Source organism: Bemisia tabaci, chromosome 8, assembly GCF_918797505.1.
Source record: "Bemisia tabaci chromosome 8, PGI_BMITA_v3".
NCBI classification, from domain to species: Eukaryota; Metazoa; Arthropoda; class Insecta; order Hemiptera; family Aleyrodidae; genus Bemisia; species Bemisia tabaci.
This window is the reverse complement of record NC_092800.1, coordinates 41,217,823-41,238,141: the sequence shown is the minus strand read 5'-3', so window position 1 is coordinate 41,238,141 and position 20,319 is coordinate 41,217,823. Positions and strand designations below refer to the sequence as shown.

The 20,319-nt window shown below is 39.8% G+C and overlaps 1 protein-coding gene across 2 annotated transcripts in view; it reads left to right on the top strand.

The window, feature by feature from the left end:
• The window catches only part of Sb (serine proteinase stubble), a 183,909-nt gene that overhangs the window by 72,198 nt on the left and 91,392 nt on the right, over window positions 1-20,319 (top strand). Inside the window, exons 1-2 of one of the 2 annotated variants that reach the window (XM_072303284.1) lie at window positions 12,668-12,799; window positions 17,563-17,754. The gene's annotated coding sequence lies outside the window, so the exon portion shown is untranslated. Of the gene's footprint in view, window positions 1-12,667; window positions 12,800-17,562; window positions 17,755-20,319 lie in introns of those variants that run through there. The other variant, XM_072303283.1, reaches the window with a different exon arrangement.

The window sequence follows — 20,319 nt, the reverse complement described above, 5'->3', positions numbered from 1 at the left end:
GGGATATCAAGACAAACTCTCCATGCGAAGATAGGGAGCAAATACATTAGCAGGGTTGCCGTGTTTTCAGTTTTAGAGTCCCCAAATAAAGTGGCAGCCCTGTCAATGTATTTGCTCCCTATCTTTGCATGGAGAGTTCGTCTTGATGTAGAGGTGGACTCTCATGATAGCGTGGGATATCCCCTCTATTTTGGCCTCAACTTGAGAGCTTCTTTTGAGCTTGGGAGTTGATTTCAGAGAAGACCAGTGGCACTCATCGTGTTTCTCGCGAACTTTTGCATAAGAACCACCAGTCATATCGCAAATTTCTCACACATGCAACACCTCCATTTAATCTAAAATATCTGAAAATTTCAAAGAAAAATGTGCATGAATATCGATAAAAACGCATGTTTTATCAAGGGAAATTTGGCAACTCTCGAATGTTCATACGGCGTTTTTCCTTAGCACGGCAGTGTGGGGAGGTGTCGCAAAAAGGGGGCTCTCACCCACAAACAAAAAACGCGTACAACCTGTACTTATTTGAGACAAAAGTGAGGTATTGCGCCCCGGCGGTACCCGACGTGTTTAAATATTGAGGTAAAGGTCTAAGGTGATCCCGGAACGGGTTTGCGCCGCGGACGATGCCAGACTCCCGGTTTAATTTGCATTTATTAATTGGGATGTCGGGCTAATTAGGCGCGAAATGGCAACGGCGATGTGGTTTTGCGGTTCGCACGCTGCCGCGCAGAATCCGCGACACGCCGTCACGGCCGCGGTCAAGGGTGATGGAGTGAACGAACCGGTGGATTTGATTTCAGCTCATTCGATTTCAAAAGAGCTCAGCATTGAGTTATTTCTGATTTTATTTTTGTTTTTCTGGCAACTTATACACATGCACGTTTAGAATCAGTAAACTAGAGTACCTGTATAGGGAGAGTATGGACAGATCGGTTCATGGAGGGCTTAGGGCCCAAAAGTGCAGCCACCCTTCTGAGCAACTTCTAACACACAAAATTTCACTGCCAGCCTACAGATTTCAATTCTAACCAAGATGGCTAAGAATGTACATGAATGAGCGTTCTTTCGCAAAAATAAGTAAATTTATGCAAAAAGTAAGCCAAATACATGCTTTCTAAACGACGGTTCGTAACAATTGTATTTGTAAATCGCTCTGGACATTCGAAATTCATAGGTTGGCTGCCCTTTTGGGCCCTAACTTCATTCGCGGAGGCATCGGTGAAGGCCTGATGGACTTTCGGAGTTCCAGATCTGTCCATACTCTCCAATTACATGTACTCTACAGTAAACTAGAGAGTAATTAAACATATTCTAAAAATATTTTTTTCAATCCCAGATTATCTATTTTTTTTTTTTTTTTTTTTTTTTAAACCAATTTCTTGTACCAGTAAGATCTAAATATTGAACCGATTCTCAAGATAAATTTTTTTTCTTTTTGAATGTGTAGCCATGCGTCTAAGGATATGCCAAATTTGATCCTATTCTAGCTTTTGAAGTTCCTTGATTTTTTAAAAAATCAAGGATTTTTTAAAAGTTTCGCTTATGTACAGGGCATTTTTGTCGCTTTGCGCAATCATTCACCGTTGAAGTCATAAAAAGTTTTCTCGACGCAACTCGATATTTTTGAGGTCTAGTGAATTCACTTGTGACCTCTATAAATGTTTCATATTTTTAACCGATCCTTTTTACCAAGGAGGTATCCCTCGGGCTTGGCTGCATAAAATTTAAGTGAATATTTTCATGAGAGTTTTTTAAAAATACAAATATCTAAATAAAGTAAAACTTGAAAAGAAAAATTTGCTTTAATTTTGTCAGCGCCTCACCTAGAATTTTATGCAAGAACTTTAGACCGGCTTTTTTCAATACTCTCTCATTCATTGGTTTTTTTGTTGTTTTTTTTTTACGACCTCAATCCATTACCTAGCACTTCGATTCGATGATCCTGAAGCAATTTGTAGCGTGAAACATGTACTCTACAAGCTTTTAGTCCTGCCGCACCGATCTCTGAATTAAATGTCGTGACAAAAATGAGTTATGGTATACTTCATGTGTTGGATGCGACGAACATTCATTTTAACTCCTGGATGCAACTATTCGGGCTCCATGGATATCCGTGTTGCATACACACCGAGATGAAGGCATTTTGACTGTCCGTCCAGGCACGCACCACTCCGACCGTGGCGCGGTGCCAACGAAGGGCTTTGTTTTAATGCAAAGATCCATAGTGGCAGAGCACTTTCAAATCTTTGTTTAGACTACAAAGATATCTCCTAGACACAAATCTACTTACAATCGTAGAATGCGAGTTTTTTTTTTTTTTTTGCTTCAGTTTTGAAATCGCGATGTGCTGAGAGCTAAGCCCTTTCCCTTGGATTCTCTTATGCATGATTGTCTCTGAGTGGTGTTAAAATTCTAAAATTACTCAGGCGCAGTTGACCCAATGAGCCCCTACGCCACCCGGCATGACGTTTCCATCTTACCCAGTACCCCAATTTTCGTTCCGAGGATCCGACAGTTTTGCCATATTTCTCAGGGTCAAGTGCCGCGCCTTATAGACAAGATTAGAGGCAATGATTTCCCGAAAAACCTGACAACAACGAGCCGAAAAATCAAATTGTTAGTTATTTTTCCGGCTCGATGATCCATCATTTCTCCATCAGATACGGCAGATAGCCAACACCTGCCAATAATTCGCCCACTGCTGCCAAAATGTGCGCTTTCTTTATCCTGAGGAATGCAAAAGCGGAGGCGGATGGAAAATGTGGCAAGTAAGATTCCGGCAAAAATGATTCCCCATTCATCTTCTCACCCTGATTCTTCCTGTCAATCAGTTTAGGATTACTGCCTTCAATAATATGTTCCAGCAAACTTCAATTGGTCCAAATACGAGCATACAATGATTTTTCTGACGAACTCGTAGGACCTTGCGATTTATATCGAATATAAAATTGAATTATTTAATGTATGTGAAAATTAAAAAATGTACCGTTTCAATATGCTCAATTAAGTTGAATAATGATTTAAAATGAATTGAACGTATTTCTGCCAAACTGAACTATGTGTATAACGACGTGAGCCTTGTTATACATATATCCTTGTGGGTCTAAGGGCTCATTTGTGAATGCACATAGTTTCGTTGGGCAGAAATACGTCCAATTATATTACCTCCATTGCCTATTTTGCTTAGGGAATTGTAATACCCGCGTCCTATGAGTTTTTATCCGAGCCAAATCCTTCGGAGGTTTACTTGAAAACAACGAATCTTGATTTGCGGAGTTTCAAAATGTTCGCTCCCATTTTATTTTTTTTTAGGGCGAACATCAATTTCATAGCTCAAAACTTCCCCACACTATTTCCTGAAGGTGGCTTACCATTATTTCCTGACCTTTTAATTGTTAAAATGGGGTAGAAGAAAAATCAAGACACTTCTCAAAAAACTGTATTGAAATTCTTTTCTATTTAGTATTCAAATAGGGCAGGAGTTATGGGACTCAGCTTTTTATGGCTCCTATCTCCAGTTATTTGGCTGGAAGGAGAAACGTTTCAATCGTTAAAACAAATTCTTGAAAAATAAAAAAAAAATAATACGTCGGAAAAATGTGAAAAAAAAAAAAAATTAATTTGAGAAAAATCAAGTCTCCTCCCTTACGATTCATCAGATAACTAGACACTTGGTTCAATTTTTTTTTTACCCGATACCTAATTTGGCCAATAAAAATCCCAGTTATACTTTGGCTGCGTTGCTCACGCAGCCTTTAAAGCACCGCCAGACACCAAGACGAACGGCGCGGCGCCAGCACAGCATGGAAATACAGTGAAATAAAGGGCTCGCTTTAATGACGGCGCAGAGACACAACTATTCGTGCTTGATGGATGTCCGTGTTGTATCTGCAAAATTGAAGGCGCGATGCGTGAACTCGCAATGCTCCGCTCTATGCTGTCAATGAGGTGTAGCTCAGATTCGGGAGGAAAGTTAAAAAAAAGAGGCCCGAACGCATCTCTCCTACCTTCGGCTGTGTTATTCACGTAATGCTTGAAGCACCATTACAAATGAGACAAACGGAAACAAACACAACATGGAATAAGAGCGAGGTAAAGGATGCGCGTTAACGACGGCGCAGAGATACACAGAAAAAAATGGATGGTGCTGACGACAGAACCTTTTGTTCATACGGCTCCCACAGTTTCTTTGTTACACTTACAGAACTTTTGGTCGTGGGAACAGAGTACTCTGTTCCCACGACAGAAGTTCTGTTCTCACAACAGAAAAGTTCTGTAAGTGTAACAAAGAAACTGTGGGAGCCGTATGAACAAAAGGTTCTGTCGTCAGCACCATCCATTTTTTTCTGTGTATAACTATTCGTACTTGATGGACGTCCGTGCTGCAACTAAAAAATTGAAGGCGCGATGATGCGAAGCGTGAGCTCTCAATGCTCTGCTACATGCTGTCAATGAGGTGTCGCTCAAATTCGGGAGAAAAGTTAAAAAGAGGAAAAGGTAAAAAACAAGGCCCAATTACGTCCCTTAATTATCTTAAGCTAATTTGCCAACGTAGCTCTTGAAGCACTCCTATAAATAAGACAAATGGAACCAACACAACTTGGGAATGGAGCAAGGAAAAAGACACGCGCTTATGACGGCGCAGGGATAAAGCTTTTCGTGTTTGATGGATGTCCGTGTTGTATCTGCTAATTTGAAGGCGCTATGGCGTGAGGCGTGAGCAGCTCGCGATGTCTCGCTCTAGATTTCCAATGAACTGTCGCTTTGGTTCGGGAGAAAATTTTCAAAAAAAACCAGACCCAAAAGTTTCTCTCCTATCTTCGGCTGTGTTGATATTTGATTTTTCCTCTCGATTTTTTCAATTTCATGTCTTATTCTTTTTTTAAGATGTCTTTCTAGTCCAACATCTAAACTTCGGATGTGCCGGCCCCATAAAACCCGTCGGGTGCGTGTTTTTAGCCATCCTCGGGTCAGTTTGACCCGGCTTGGGCATCTAAGGATTACATTCTATTATTTTACGAAATCTCACCACTTACACTATTACTTGTAACTTGACTATGTAAACTATTGGTTCATACAGCGTTGCACAAAAATGTTGGACTAAACAAAATTGGGTACAGTGTCTGGCCACCCTTCATCACTCCAGGCGCCCTGGTATTTTTGACAATTTCTATTCCCCTTGGTCTATATCAAGGGATGAGAAGCAAATTGTTGAATAGTATTGGAATGTTGCAAAGTCTCATTTGAATGTCTTATTAGCAATGCAATCAAATTCCTGTGCCTCTTACCCTACCGGCTTAAGTAGGACAAACCATTTAACGCTTTTCAGCGTACGAAGAGTGACATTTCCTTAATTCCGAAATACTCTTTTTCTTGCCCGACATGGCAACGCGGAGGAAAGAATGGTCGCAACTTTTTTCTCGCTTTTACGCCCAGCTAGATCTCCACCGTCGGCGCACACAGGACCGAGTTGATATGAGGAGTCGTACAAAATCTGGCAAATTTGAAAGTTTATATTTTCGAAACAGTGAAGCGAAAAAATTTAAATGTGGTCCCCTTGGTATTCTCGTGAAATTTCCTCTCAGAAACACCCCTTGAAATTGAATTCAAGGCGAAATGGACGTATTTCTATCAAACAGAACTGTGAGCAGGTGAGAAATAAGGGGTGTGCTTTAGAAGTCTGCTTAAGAAACAATGTAAAAGAGGGCGTGATTCCTTTTGAAGAATTGGAAAAGCGGGATATTACATTCTATCAAACAGAACAATGTGCCAACTGAATGCAGGATTCATGAGCCGCGAGGAATGGCACGAGAGCGTTGTGGACAGGGCTAATGAGTTAAAGCGCCCCAACGATGATCTCCGTCTCGCGCGGATGCTCCATCATTGCCGTTGACGTCACTGGCGCTTTATTATTTTCATTCACTCTTACGGCCAGAGAACAAGCGAGCATACCCCATATTTCTCACCTGCACATAGGTCTGTTTGATAGAAATACGTCCGAATGTTTGTCAAAATTTGAAATTTTAGCCAAAAATTTCATGTCCGATTTCTTCCATCCAGTGGCGAGGCGTGAATGATCGCTTATCGATATTTCCCCTTTAGAAGCTACGGTAGAGGATCGATCATTATTAATGTGTTCGTTGTGAACACCCTGTTTATCGATCCTGTTCCATAGCTTTAAATGACAGATTAATCGATATATCTCAATACACGCCACGCCCCTGCTGTTTATCGATCCTTCCGCATTGATTAGCGCTGTCCTCCACTCGTCAAAATGGCATCAAAATGGAAGCTCAAAGTGAATCGATTTCAACGATAAGTGGCTCAAAGTCGAGACTTGATACGATTGATGAGTGTTGCAACTTGAAATAGAGCGGCGTGACTCTTTTTTGATCAACAATCGCGAACAGATCGTATTTATCGATTCACTTTGAGCTTCCATTTTGACGAGTGGATACAGGGCGATTTAAATGACAGATCAATCGATATATTGCAAAGCACGCCATGCCACTGCTTCTATCTGCTCATTCTACTGTGCGGCGTCAGCACTAGACCTCGGAGCGAAAATTCAGCCGGATTTCTATTTTATGCCCGGGATGACTTTTTCCGCGAGCCGAGGCGTTTAGACGCTTAATTAAGAGGCCGTTCGCGGTTCGCGGCCAACGCTTACGATAGAACATGCAGTACATGTGGAATTAGGTAACCGCCATAACTCCTCCGGGCTGCGGGCGGTAGGAGAAAAGAAGCTGTCATTCGGACCGATTCTGTGATTCGCACGAAAATGCAAAATTCCTGCCCGTGAAAGTTGTCGGCCGCGCTGCCCGGCGAGCGGGATTGTTGAGCGATGAGTGCTCGCCGCGCGCCTGATGAGTGCTGAGCTGATGAGTCCGCTCCCGCTGATTTATTTTGTTGCAGTGTCACGACCCGCGACGTATATTGCTACCCGATACAGGTTCGCCGCGGAATAATGACCATAAAGGATAAAAGTTTTCAAAACATCTTTTCCCCTCTTTTTTTCTCTCGCGCTTTTGGACACTGCGAGTACTGCTAAGGAAAAACGACGTATGACCATTCGAGAGTTGCCAAATTTTCCTCCGATAGAATATTTATTTTTGAGGACAGTTATGAATGTGATCTCTTGAAATGTTCAGGTGATATAGACCTAAATACGAAGAAAATTCTCTGAAAAATTGGACGGAAAGTATCCTCAAGTTTTCCTGAAAATTCGTAATTGATCAGGAGAAATTTAGCAACCGACGAAGGTTCATAGGGCGTTTTTCCTTGGCACGGCAGTACAAAGTTGCTGATTCTCGGCGGCTTTTGTTCGCAATTAGTAGAGATCGTAAAACCGCATGTACACGCGATTGAGATAAAAACCGATTTCCATTGACATTCATGGCACTTTATCAACCGGCTGGAGTCAGCTGAATCTAATGTTGTGCTTGACATTTATCTCGCGGAGAAAAAAGGGAAACTTCGTCGTCTCCCTCGCGAAAGGACGTAACTCACTTTCAATGTTGCCAAATCTTCCATCGCTCATTGCATATTAGCCAAGACGTCGTCTCCCGCACGAGGGAACGTAACTTCATTCCAAGGTTGCCAAATTTGACTCAAACAATTCGGTTTCTCACAAAAATATACCTGTGCAATTTCGATTCTAAATTTTTCTGATTTTAACATGGAATCGGAAGAAAAATCATTGAAATTATCAATTTGAAATGTCCCAGATTTTACTGGTAAAAATGCAATTTACGGGGGAAAATTTGGCAACGTTGATATGTTGTTACGTTCTTTCGTAATGAGAACAACGAAGAGAGTCTTAGGTATTTCCAACTGAAAATGTATCCGATTTTTCTTCAGATTTCATGCAAAAGTCAGACAAATTTTGGATAAAAATTGCACAGTGTGCAGATTTAAGGATATTTCTGATCGACTTTAACGCAGAGGTAGGAAAGTAAGCGCTTTAGACTCTCTATAAAATCTCACACTTCTTCCTTGCAAATTAGAGATTTTTTTCAGTCTACCGGATGCAACCATAAAAACAAGATTCTGCACACAAAAAATTGTTAATTTGAGTTAGCCCCCCTCTCTTACCCTTTGATATATCTCAAAAAAGATTTCTTGTTGGTTCAAAAAGAGTTAATTTCAAAGAAACGCAAACCTCTCTTGAAACGACAAACTCTTCGTCTTTTGTTTTCAAAACAAGTAAAATTATTTTTACAAAACCTGTCATTCTTTTAAAAAAAAATACTCACTGAAACGGTGGCGAGACGTTAAGTTCGAGTTTTCCCCATTCGAAGCCATCGTGAAGAATCGATTACTAAGGTGTTCGTTGCAAACATTCTGTTTATCGATCCTTTTCCATAGGTTTAAGGAACAGATAAAGCAATGTATCGTAAAGCACGCCATTGCATTGAAAGCTTGATTTTATTCAAATGTAAATTTTTTTCGTAGCATTTGTACGGCTGATCCATGAAAACAAATCAAAAATTTCTCGTCACTTCCATCAAGACCCATCCACTTTCTATTGTTGTGCGACTGGTTAGAGGTAGTCTGGCAACTATGTTTACAGAGACACCTGCTCGAGTATTTATTTCTGCAAATAAATCGAGTAGCTGCCCGGGAAGCTGGTTTTATTTCGGAGGAAATAACGCGAGAGACAAACCCGGTGGAGAAACTGGAGTTTCGAATCTCACGCGGGGGAGAAAAGGTTGCGGTCATTATTCGATCGGACATGTTTCTTGCGCTGTGGACTAAGTTTCTTTCTGAGATTTCTACCTTCTTCGATGTTTGATTAATAGGAATCCAGAATCGCGCTCTTCAGATACACTGTCATTAATTTAGGGTCTCTTGTAGGTCTTAGCGAAGTCTTGACAGTTGCGCCTTTCAGAGGGGACATCTCTCTCGTTGATAAATACCCATTTCTTTTCGCAGTCTTGTTTTCGAAGAATGAAGGAAAGTTTTGTAAACCCGACTCGTGTAATTTGCCGAGCGTATGTATGTAATCCTCAAAGGTAACCTTCACTCACGTAGATTTAGATTTATTTTCTTGGGAGGACTACTTTCGACTCGTTTGAAACTATAGCGATTAGCTCAAGAGTTTCCAATAATTACTTATCAACTAATGTTAATTTTCTAATCAGAGGTGATTGGAATCTTCATCAAACACATTTTTTTCTGCGAAACACTTTGAGAAGGATACATATTACACAGGACACATACACTTGCAGGATACACAGACTGAAAGTTTTTACATACCACTGAAAAAAATATGCTTGCCTCAAGCATAATGATTCTTGAATTTGCCGCCAATTTTTTAATCTTGCTTTAAGCTGATTTTTCTTGATACAACAAATATATAGAGTTAAGCTAAAATGTTGTTTACATATATATTAAGTAGCAAAGTCTTGATTCAAGAAAAACCACTTCTTTGGCGGAAAATTTAAGATTTTTTTTTCAGTGATTGTTGCAATTTGTCGCAACTTTATCGAAATAAGTCAGTTGGTAGTAATTTCGTTCCTGCTTTGGGATTGGTTATTCGTCACAACAAAAACACTGATGATGCATTAATAGCTTCAATCTCCGCTTCCATGATTTGACGTGCTAAAATCCTGGGTAGTGAACCCACTTCACGCGTACGAGAAGAGCGCAACAACAATGGTGGTCTTTTCATAGATTGGACTATATTTTTCATAAATTCAATAACGCTGAGCGACGAGACAGGCAGTCAGGTGCTCGGAAAGTAACCCCAATCTCCAGACGCAGATGCTATAGCGGTATCGGCATCGGATGCGGCATGCTACCGTGAAAAAACATGCAGGTTACGAGGTGTTTGTTCAACAAAATTCACACTTAAGTGAAAAACGCAGGCACGGACTGGAAGATACCGCCGCGTCAAATAAATGGACGTATTTCTGACAAACGGAACTATGTGCATTATGTTGTGAGCCCTGTTGTGTTTATATTCTTATGGATTTCAGGGCTCATGTCTTAATGCACATAGTTCCGTTTGGCAGAAATACGATCAAATAGGGAGGCGGAACCTGGTCACTCGGGCGTACGTGTCAACACAACGCACAAGGGGACAAGATGGACAGAAATGAAAGGAATAAAATATAGGAATATAGGAATAAGGAATATAAATGAAAAGAAATTATATTCATTTTGACATGAGCCCTGTCATGTATGTGCTCTCATAGCTCACAGGGCTCATGTCCGGAGAGTGTGTAGAACCTTTAAAGTTCCTTTTGATTTAAATGCGCCGTGATGGCATGCGATTTAAGGAAAATTTAAAATTTCCATAAATCTTAATGTATTCATAAATACGGGTTCACCACTTGATCTGTATTTTTTGCCATTTTTACATCTGGAATAAATAGAGTGAACTTCCAAAACTTTTGAAGCTATCGATTTTCATTGAATGAATTGTAAAATTTTTAAATTATGACCGATAGAAAGGCATACTACGGGACGCAGCAGCTAGATAGTTTTCCTTGCAAAACATTAGTGCACAGAAGTATACGGTGGGATTAAAAATAGGTAAAGCGATTGATAAGGAACGCCAATAATATACCATAAATCGTACTGCCAATAGGAGTCGTTCAGGAAATATGTTGCGCTCTTCGGAGAATCAAAAAGAGCGTTACGCCATTCCGTTCTTACGCGTTACAGGATTGGGACTTATATTGCAGGAGCACCAATGGTTAAAGGAGGAGGGGGGTCAAAAAATACAAAATTTACGTATTTTATGAGCGTCCCCGAACATAAGAAAACACCTGTCTAACGTTTCTTGCCTTGCGTTTAAGTCTCCAGAAAAATGCCAATATTATGTGCATCGCATGTGCATGCATGTAATATGCATGTGTTTTTGGTCGAAAAATCCGAGATTTAGCGTTACATATTTTATGAACGACCCATTGTAACAAAAATTACTTGTCTAACTTTTCTAGCCTTGCGTTAAAGTCTCCAGAGTAGCGCCAACAATGTTTAGTCTTTTACTTCTATGATGATTCGTATTTCCAGCTTTTCCAACTTAAATCCTAGAATTTTTGCTAAGGGTATGTCAACCAAACGATACATCGAACCACTATCGAATGCGATCCATATCAGAAATAAAAAGTCTCGACCTGGAGAGGAGACGCGAAAAAGAGAGCGAGAACATTTAACGATCAACCTAACACCGAATAAAAGTAAAAAAACTCGGCGCTGACACTAAACACATCTCATGTGAGAAGTTTAATTTTCAACACCTCTGTGAATTCTTCAAACTTTTCACCGGGCGGCGTTGGCACCTCGAAAAGCGCGGTTCGTGACGGGTCGGGCCCACCGGCCGCCGGCAGTCACGGCCGCGGCGTGTGAGACACTGCAGTGGCCAGATTGTGCTGAAAATGGTCGGTTGTGCTCGTCACAGAATCGTGTTTTGATGATTGATTCTTTTAGATCAGCTAAAAATAATAAGATCCGTCCAAACAGCAACTCTCTACGTTCAATCGAGGTATCGAGCTTTGAAAAATTCGGTTTTTGACGTCATCGATCGCGGTATAGTCACTCTTGGTTTCTTCCACATTGATTTAATCCGAGTTTCAAGCGTTGAATAAACCAGTGCAAATGTTCATCACACCGACTGATAAAAGCAAGGTGAAAGACAACGAGGGTGTCACTACCGCGGTGGATGACGTCATAAACCGAATTTTTCAAACCGCGATATCTCAGTTAGTATTGAACGTAGAAAGTTGCCGTTGGGACGGATTGCATTATTTTCAGGTGATCTACACAAATCAAGCATAAGCACGATTTATGTGAGCCGCGGAAATGACTCATTGTCTTAACTCGGCCAAGACATCTTCACTACAGGGTGATAACATTTCTTGGATTTTGCGGTTCTTGATTTTCCCTTCACTTTTCAGGGATTTATAACATAAAATTCCCTGATTTTTCAATGCTATCTGTTTGCCTGATTTCTTCCATAAATTATTTTCACGAGTAATTTTTGGCCAGGACTTTCAAAATCGAAGAAATTGTAATGTTTTGACTAGAGGAAAAATCATGGTTCCGCAGTAAAATTATTTGACTGTTCCCTGACTTGTCAGGGTTGCGTAAATATCCCTGAATTTTCCAAATTTTCCATGTCGATTCAAGAAACACTTGCTTAGACGGATCCTATTCTTTTTAGCTAATTTACAAGAATCAAGCATCAAAACACGATTCTATGACCAGCGCAACTGACCCATTCAGCACACTTCCCCGTTAAACCCACCGTAAAATGTCCAGGCTTTTGCAGGCTACACTGGGAAAAAAACACATTGGATCTAGAGTCCAGACTCTTGAAAACATTGACAAGAAAAAGGACTCTTGATTCAATCAGATTTAAGCTTAAATCAAAAGGAATTCCGCTCAAATTAGGAGGCTTGGTTCTTGATTTAAGCTTAATTCTGATTGAAGCAAGAGTATTTTTTCTTGTCGATGTTTTTAAGAGTCTGGACTCTAGATCCAATGTGGTTTTTTTCCACAGTACCAATCTAAGAATCACTTGTTTAGACGGATCCTATTATTTTTGGCTAATTTACAAGAATCAAGCATCAAAACACAATTCTATGACCAGCGCAACCATTCAGTGCACTTCCCCATTCAACCCAACGTAAAACTCCAAGTTTTTGCAGGCTATCTGGCAACGTGGCGTGTGAGACAGTAGCCGAAACGAGCGTGATCTGAGCGGGAGCAATCACTTTCAACTTCAACTCGGTCGCCGCTCCGCGCCGGGCCCGCGGGGCACGGCACGGCTCTGCACGCCCAAGAAAACGTAAGTGAATGCCTCGAAACAACGCTCGTTAATCCTTAATTGATTCGGCTCTCCAGCTCGCTCCGGCCGCCCAAAATATACTCCTAAAACCGGGCGCTACGCCCCCCCCCCCCCGGGGGGGGACTCGTGGGCACCGCTCCTCCTCGTATTTCATCTCCGGGTGGATTTAATTTGACGTAGACGGATTACTTCTCGGAGAAAAATTGGTGGGTCTTGGTTTTGGCCGAGACGCCAATGATACATGAAACCTTCCTCGCGAAAGCACAGGACATAGAGAGAAATTTCAACGAAAAAACTGTATAATTTCAACACAAAATTTCCGGGGTCAGAGGTTGAACGTTCCGGGCGCCGGAGCCGTAGCTTCGATTGCTCCGGGTGCTGTGCCCGGAACTTTCGGTCTCTGAGCGCGGAGCGCGGATGGTATGTCTATGCAGCGCGTGAGTACTACTTCTACGGCCGGAGTTTTTTTTTCAGTGTGCGGGAAGTAAAACACAAAATAACCTTAGCCTTCGTTTAACAATTTCAAGAGAAAATGCCAGCTAGTTTTCTCTAAGAAATTTAATAAAAAACGAGTGGTGCATGAGTATCAACTAGTCATATCCAAATTTGAGCGCTTGGTTGCGCGTACACCACGCTGCAGCACAGATAAAACACAACATTTGAAAGAAAAAATTAAAGTGTTTTGGAAATCATTAAATTGGACACAGAACCACGTTAGTATATATAAAACACACATAGTATTTTCTTTTTATACATATTTTCTTTATCAGGAAGTTAAATGAGAATAATACACGCAGAATGTGCAAACATTCCAGAATCATGAGTTGAAACACGCTGACTCCGCGAGTTTCAATACTAGAGCCTAACACAGAGCGGAGCGGCGTGCTGCCAGCGCGACTGGCGCCTACAAACCTAAGGCGATACTTCAAGCATTGCGCAATGCGTGAAGTATCGCCTTAGGTTTGTAGGCGCCAGCGCGCTTTTTGCGCTGGCAGCACGCCGCTTCTCTCCGTGTTAGGATCAGTTAGCTGGTTATTTCCAATGACAACCTCAAGGATCGATCCTTTACCATAGCTTCATTTCACATGGGAAAATATCGATAACCGAGGACTCATAAGAGGAATACATTTTTTCAGTCTCTCCATTGTTTTCTAGGCTTAATTCACTGCAAACTATACTAAAATCAACACACAATTTGTGTTGGATTGTGTTGCACTCCTTATATTAATCAACTGCAACACTAGAACGCAAAGAGGGATCAGTTTTGATCAGTGTGTTACATTACACCAGTGACCGTCTGGACCAGTTTCAAGCCACACTGTGGAGGTTATTTACATTCCTGTTTCATTTTCGCTGTGGACGTGGAACGCGATTGATACAACGAAAATTATTGAAAGTAACTACTAAGCAGATACTATGTTTTCCGATGCAATACAAAATCCCTGCTCATAAGAAAAACTTGAGTTGAGTTGAGCATACGAAACATTGAGCAAACGGTTCAGCTGTTGCACATTGTTTACGCTTTGGAACTTTGAACAACATGAGGACGGGAAACGGGGAAACATGACGCTTAATAAAGCGAGCACAGTGCCGCAGACGCAATGCGTGAAGTATTCAAGCAGTCTTGCAGGCACTAACATGCGTTTCGTACTGGCCGGCCGAAAAATCTTCAGGGTGATTGATACAGTGACCCACTGACCATTTCCTTCACAATTAATGGTCTGTCTCCTTGAACGAAGGGCAACCCGAATATCGGGTCAAAAGGTTTCGGTTCTTTAAGTTTCCACCCAGTTTCCAAGCCACAAAGCGTGGATTGACGTGAGTAATTAAACTGAAGTCATCGATTTCCGACCGTTGCAGAATATCCGGTCATTCAAAATTACGGTCGAATCAGCTCCATTTTAAGAGGAAAATTCGACATCGTCGGGTGTGCATCGTGGTTGAATCGTGAACGTAATCGGTCGGAAGAAAGTCGGCGTCAATTGACGGCCGATTATCCTCGCAGCTGCCGCACTGTGGATCTAGCCAATAGGAGAGGTCGGACAAAATTTGGAAACTTTAAACGCTTATAACTCCGTTTATACAAAACTTTGAGGTTCTAAAAGTGATTTCATTGGTTTTCTCGTAAAATTTTCGTCCAGAATTGCCCCATGAAGTTTAAAATGTGACGAAATATACATCCAAATTTGCAGTTCTAGTCAAAAATTGCATGTCCGACCTCTCTTATTGACTCGATCCATTGTGCGCTGTGTGTTGCGATTGAGAGTAACTCCTCCGATCTTGACAGCGCGTCAGTCTGCTCGAGATTCGAAAGACGTGGGTAAGTGGTGCTCAGTTTGTGGCAGATACACAACTGTGTTGGGGAAGAAGACAGTTTGGGCAACATAACAGTATGTAAAAAGGCTGTAACATAGGCTAACATGTCAGTCGTGAAAATTGCTGACTTTAAAGTATACTGACACAGCTGAGAGAAAGAAGTTGCAACTCACCCATGTACAGTCTTGCGATGCAAATAAAGGTCCCTTCTCTGAAAAAGGATTGAAAAAAAAAGAAAAAAAAAAAAAACTTGTTTCTGCAAGTGCTGTATTCTTCCATGGCATGGCAGAAGTAGTATGATGTCAGCTCAGTCTGTAACAGGGGAGTAACATGTGTCTAGTGAGGGCAAAATGTTCACATTGAAGTGGCCTGTAACACATAATGGAATATGCGATAATTCATTGAAAAGGACTGATTTTTCTTTTTTAACATTAATTTACCAATATTTCGGTGACGGGGAAGGGAATGTTTTTTTTTTTTTTTTTGCTCCCCTTAAAATTAAATTATTACTTTTCCTGCTCGCAATATTAAAATCTTCAAAAGTTTGGATGAAAAACTCGAAAAGTCTAAGAGCTTTAAAATTAAACATATTTTCGGTTAAGAAATATTAACATCTTCGGATTATGAAACAATTAAGGGTTCGTTACCAGAAGAAACTCTTAACTTTTGTAAATAATTATATGATTTAAAGGGGTAAACATCCTGGTTTTTGACCTCTTGATGGACAACATCCACTAATTTCTCTTAAGAATAGTAAGATACATTTGTGTGCTATTGGGGAAAACTTTCACATTCCTTAAAGTTGCTTTCTACATATATACTTACGATATAACTTTAAAATGCGAATCTCATTCACGGTATCTTAAAATCCCCGCTCCCATTTTATTTTATCAACGAAGAACGAAGCAATAATATTGCTTGAAATTTTCTCAGGTGCTCTATTCCGGAGAAGAACAATTAGGAGGGTTTTCAAAAAATGATGTCGAGTATTTTTCTATGTTGAAAATAAATGATGACAGAAAGTCTGTAGCGTCGGAAACCGATTTGTCGATTGCATGTATCAAAAATTTCAAGTTGTATAAATCTACAGTTCGAATTGTAATTTTGGGTTCATCTTGTGCCACAGTTTTGTAATATTATTATTTTTAATAATGGCTCAAAAACTTAAATTCGTTCCTTGAAGCAGTACATGTCTCTTTTCTTTAAGCCACCACAAATAAGACTGAAAAGGTTATTTACGCTCTTTCGTATGAGAAGATTGAAGAACTCATCTTACTTTGCGACCAGATCATGCGTCGCACAGCAGAGTAAAATTGAGATGATCTCGTTGAGAACCACTGGGTGCCCTAGTGACTGACTGGTAAACGAATGCGTGCATCTTCCACCCATGAATACAAAGCAAGTTATCTTGGACAAAAAAATCAAGTTGAATATCATAAATCAGGAAGTGTCTTTATGTTTACAATGCAATGCGTGAATTTAGCAAACAATTCTTCGGATTTGTGCCCGATAAGCTTTAGTAAATCACTTAATCGACGTGGTATACTTTCTCAAAAGAACTCTGAGGAGGCAGATGGACGGGTTTTATAACCCCTCCCCCCCCCCCATTAAGAGTTCATTCAGAATGGATGTGCGCTGCTGAAACAGAATATTGTTTGATTTTAAGAACACATAGTATGAACAGTGAAGAGCATAATAAAACTCATGTTTAAATTAACTAATTTAGATCTTCTGCCTACTAAAATAATCAAGTTGATATTAGTTTAGTCGGTCGCAGAAAGAAACATGGAGCCTCATCTGCCTCCTGTTATATACAATTTTCTATTATACATAATGCTTTGAGGTATAAGGTAATCATATACTGCGTGAGGAAGAATTAGGGCTTTTGCGAAACTAGCCTGTAACTATGGATCCTACCGAAATAATATCAATAGGCGGTTTGACTTTGTTAGACTTGATTTTTTTGGCGAAGAGAATGTTTTGAATCGATACATATCGGGCAGTACATTTCATTTATCACAGATCAGTTTGATTTTGAAATAGGGTCAATATTCCCATCTTATTCTAAGTAAAACTTTGACGAGGACAAATAAATAAGGCAAAACGGCATAGGATAGGGGAAGATGACTGTGAATCCTGTAATCATGAATTGTATTTTACTGACGTAAATATATATTATTTGCTTTATTTTTTTTAATTGAACTTTTATTTCAAGCATCACAACTTCCATCGGTTGAACATATATTTTTTTCCCGCGGTAGATCTTGTTCCATTGTGATATATCTAGGCAATTTCAACATTTGAAGTAAAAAACATAAAGTGCCGTCTGTTAATTCCAGAGTTATGGTGTTAATTTGAAAGAGGTAACTAAATTCAATTTTACAAATGTATATTTTTTTTGAAATAAATTACAATCTAAAAAAATGTAATCATGCTTAATGTTGCAGATGTTTCTCGACCTCACTCCGGAGAATGGTCGAAGATGTGATTAGTCAAGGAGCATCCTTATTCGTCCAATGGTGAGGCACTATCGTTTCCGATACCGTTGATCCTCTGAAGACGACCTGAGCTTTTTTATCTATGGGACGATTAAAAACCATCCACAAGAGTGCAGAATTATGATACTCAATTGAGCGCTGGTACGTAATATAATTCTTCTCATTCAAATTGTACATTCCTTTCTCTAAGCTTTACCCTCTTTAAGCATGAAATTCTGAATTATTTGCTGACCAGAAAAATGACTGATTGAGCACAATGAAAAATTATTCATGATCAAATCATGAAAATACAGAGGTTTTGGTGATTTCTTACTTCCAGGATAAATGAGAGAATCAGCTGGAATCAACATAAAACCACGTCCCGTTAAAACAGTAAAATTAGCTATCTCACTGCAGTGAGATTTACCATACTTAGAGAAAATGTCTCTGGGAGTTCGGTTAACTCCCAATGAAATTTTTCATAAGTGTGGCAAATACCATAGCAGAGTCTACGGTTGATTTACATATCCGCCTTGCTGCACCAGCCTACAGTGAAGCAAGAATGATCGATTATCAATCTACTCCCGTTTGAAGCTATGGTAAAGAATCGATTAACAGGGTGTTCGCAAGAAACACCTTAATAATATATTCTTTACCATACCTTCTAATAGGGAAATATCGATAATAGATTATTCACGCTTTGTCACAGGCTGATGCAAAAATACGGTTGATTTCTACATTCAGTTTAAATATGTTCGCATAAGGTCGCATATTCTTAGTGACTTAAACTAGGGAGTTTTATCACTCTGTTGGATGCCATGATTACTTGGTGACTTACATTTTTGTTATGGTCAGATCTTTTGTTCATATTTTTTCTGTGATTTACACTATGGCCATTTCGAGTATTCAATAACTCATCTTCAGTAGTAAAAATTTTTCGCGATCATTCCGCACTTCAAACGACTTAACAAACAGACAAGACGGCGACTTAAACGCTGAAGAGGAAAGTAAGACAACAACTTAGAAAGTTCATGGCACCAACATACGATTGTTCAAGATTTGCAACCAACCCTCTTGGGTAACAGACTTCCGTCTGATTGTAAATTCATCCCAAGAACTAATAAATTCTACGAAAACTGTGCGTGGGGACAATATGTGGAGTCCGCACCAATCGTGAAACATGACAACTTGGTTCCGATTTAGAAACATCATGCTTACAGTGTGTCAGCGCTCAGCTTTCGACAGTCGGGCACAAGTTGGAAGATAGATCGTATGATCGGATTTCAAATCGATCCGACATGAACTGACATTTGACTCAGTCCGAGCAAATGGTACACTCACTTTATCCATTGATTTCTCCGACTTCAATCTGTAATTCAGAGACTGCGAAATAAAGAATAATGATGGAAACTTATGCAGTGCCGTGCTGGAGTACATACTCATGGGCAAATACCTCAGCGAAATGTCCAAATGTAAAGTTTCAGTGCTGCCAAATTTCAGCATTAGTTTCACCATGAAGCTGTTGTAGGATTTATCATTTTACATTTTTAAGAATTGAATGACAGAGAAGGAGGGGTGGTTTTTTGAATGGTTAAAGAGTTGTCACTTGGTAGTTAAATTTCATCTATCGTAATAGGGAAATTCAACGAAAAACAAACATTTGCAATCATAAATTCATAATCAGTGTGCTACTATTAAATAGAATGTATCATAAATAAAAAATAAAAAAAATCGTGATCGCTTCTTGAATAAGGCAAATCTTAATCATAATAAATTGATTTAAGCTGAAAACGATAGCATATCAGCTACTTTTTTTCACTTTTTTTTATAAGATCGTAAAGAGTAGGACAAATTTCTTGCTCTTGAAATATCATTTTCGTCTTAATGTGTTTGAGCGATTCCGTCACCTCCATAAATGAGCGTTAGCTTTTCGTAGTGGTATTCTTTCTGAAAAATTCAAGAGGAAATAGAGTATATAACTTAACGTTAAATAGATTCTAAGTGCAGTTTTTGAAAAAATTGAGATATTAAGGATTTCAAGTAAAACTAGTCTTAATGCATATTCTGAGAAAAATCTGCTCCCAAATTCCAATTTTTAAGCATCAAAATGTCAGTTTGAACTTTCTCACCGCCATAAGGATCCATAAAATGTCGAAACTTTAAAAACGGTTTTCTCGAGATATAGCAAAAACTGCACTCATGCGCCGTGTCCTTTAAGCCCCCCTCAGTAGAAGTAGTCAAAAAAGAATGCAATTCAAAAAAAGCCACACAATTTTTTTTTGTGGAAAAACAAAATATCTGCAGAAACTAAGCAAATATCGCAGATACCATTCACCCTCTCACCCTCATCTTTTGAAATTTTGCGTATTGTAAGCTTTATAAAGCGCTGTTTCAACGAGTTTTCAAGTGCGTATTGTGTAAAAACGTGGCAACGTGGGTAGGAGGCGTCGCGACGCGCTGAAGATGGATGGTCAAAACCGGAATCACGAGTGCACACCGATCACCGATCAAGGATCACCAATCACCGAGTGCTATAGTTTATTCATCGCCGGCAAAGGAATCGGATTTTCTTGATCGAAACGAAAGGGCGACGTGCTTTCCAACGTTGCCGCTCAAAAATAAGATCCATATTTTTAATATCCATCCTATTTAACTTTGCTTTTCATTATCAAAAACAAATTCGGAAAGATGAAAAATTATCCCGTGAAAGCACTGAAAAAAAGTTAC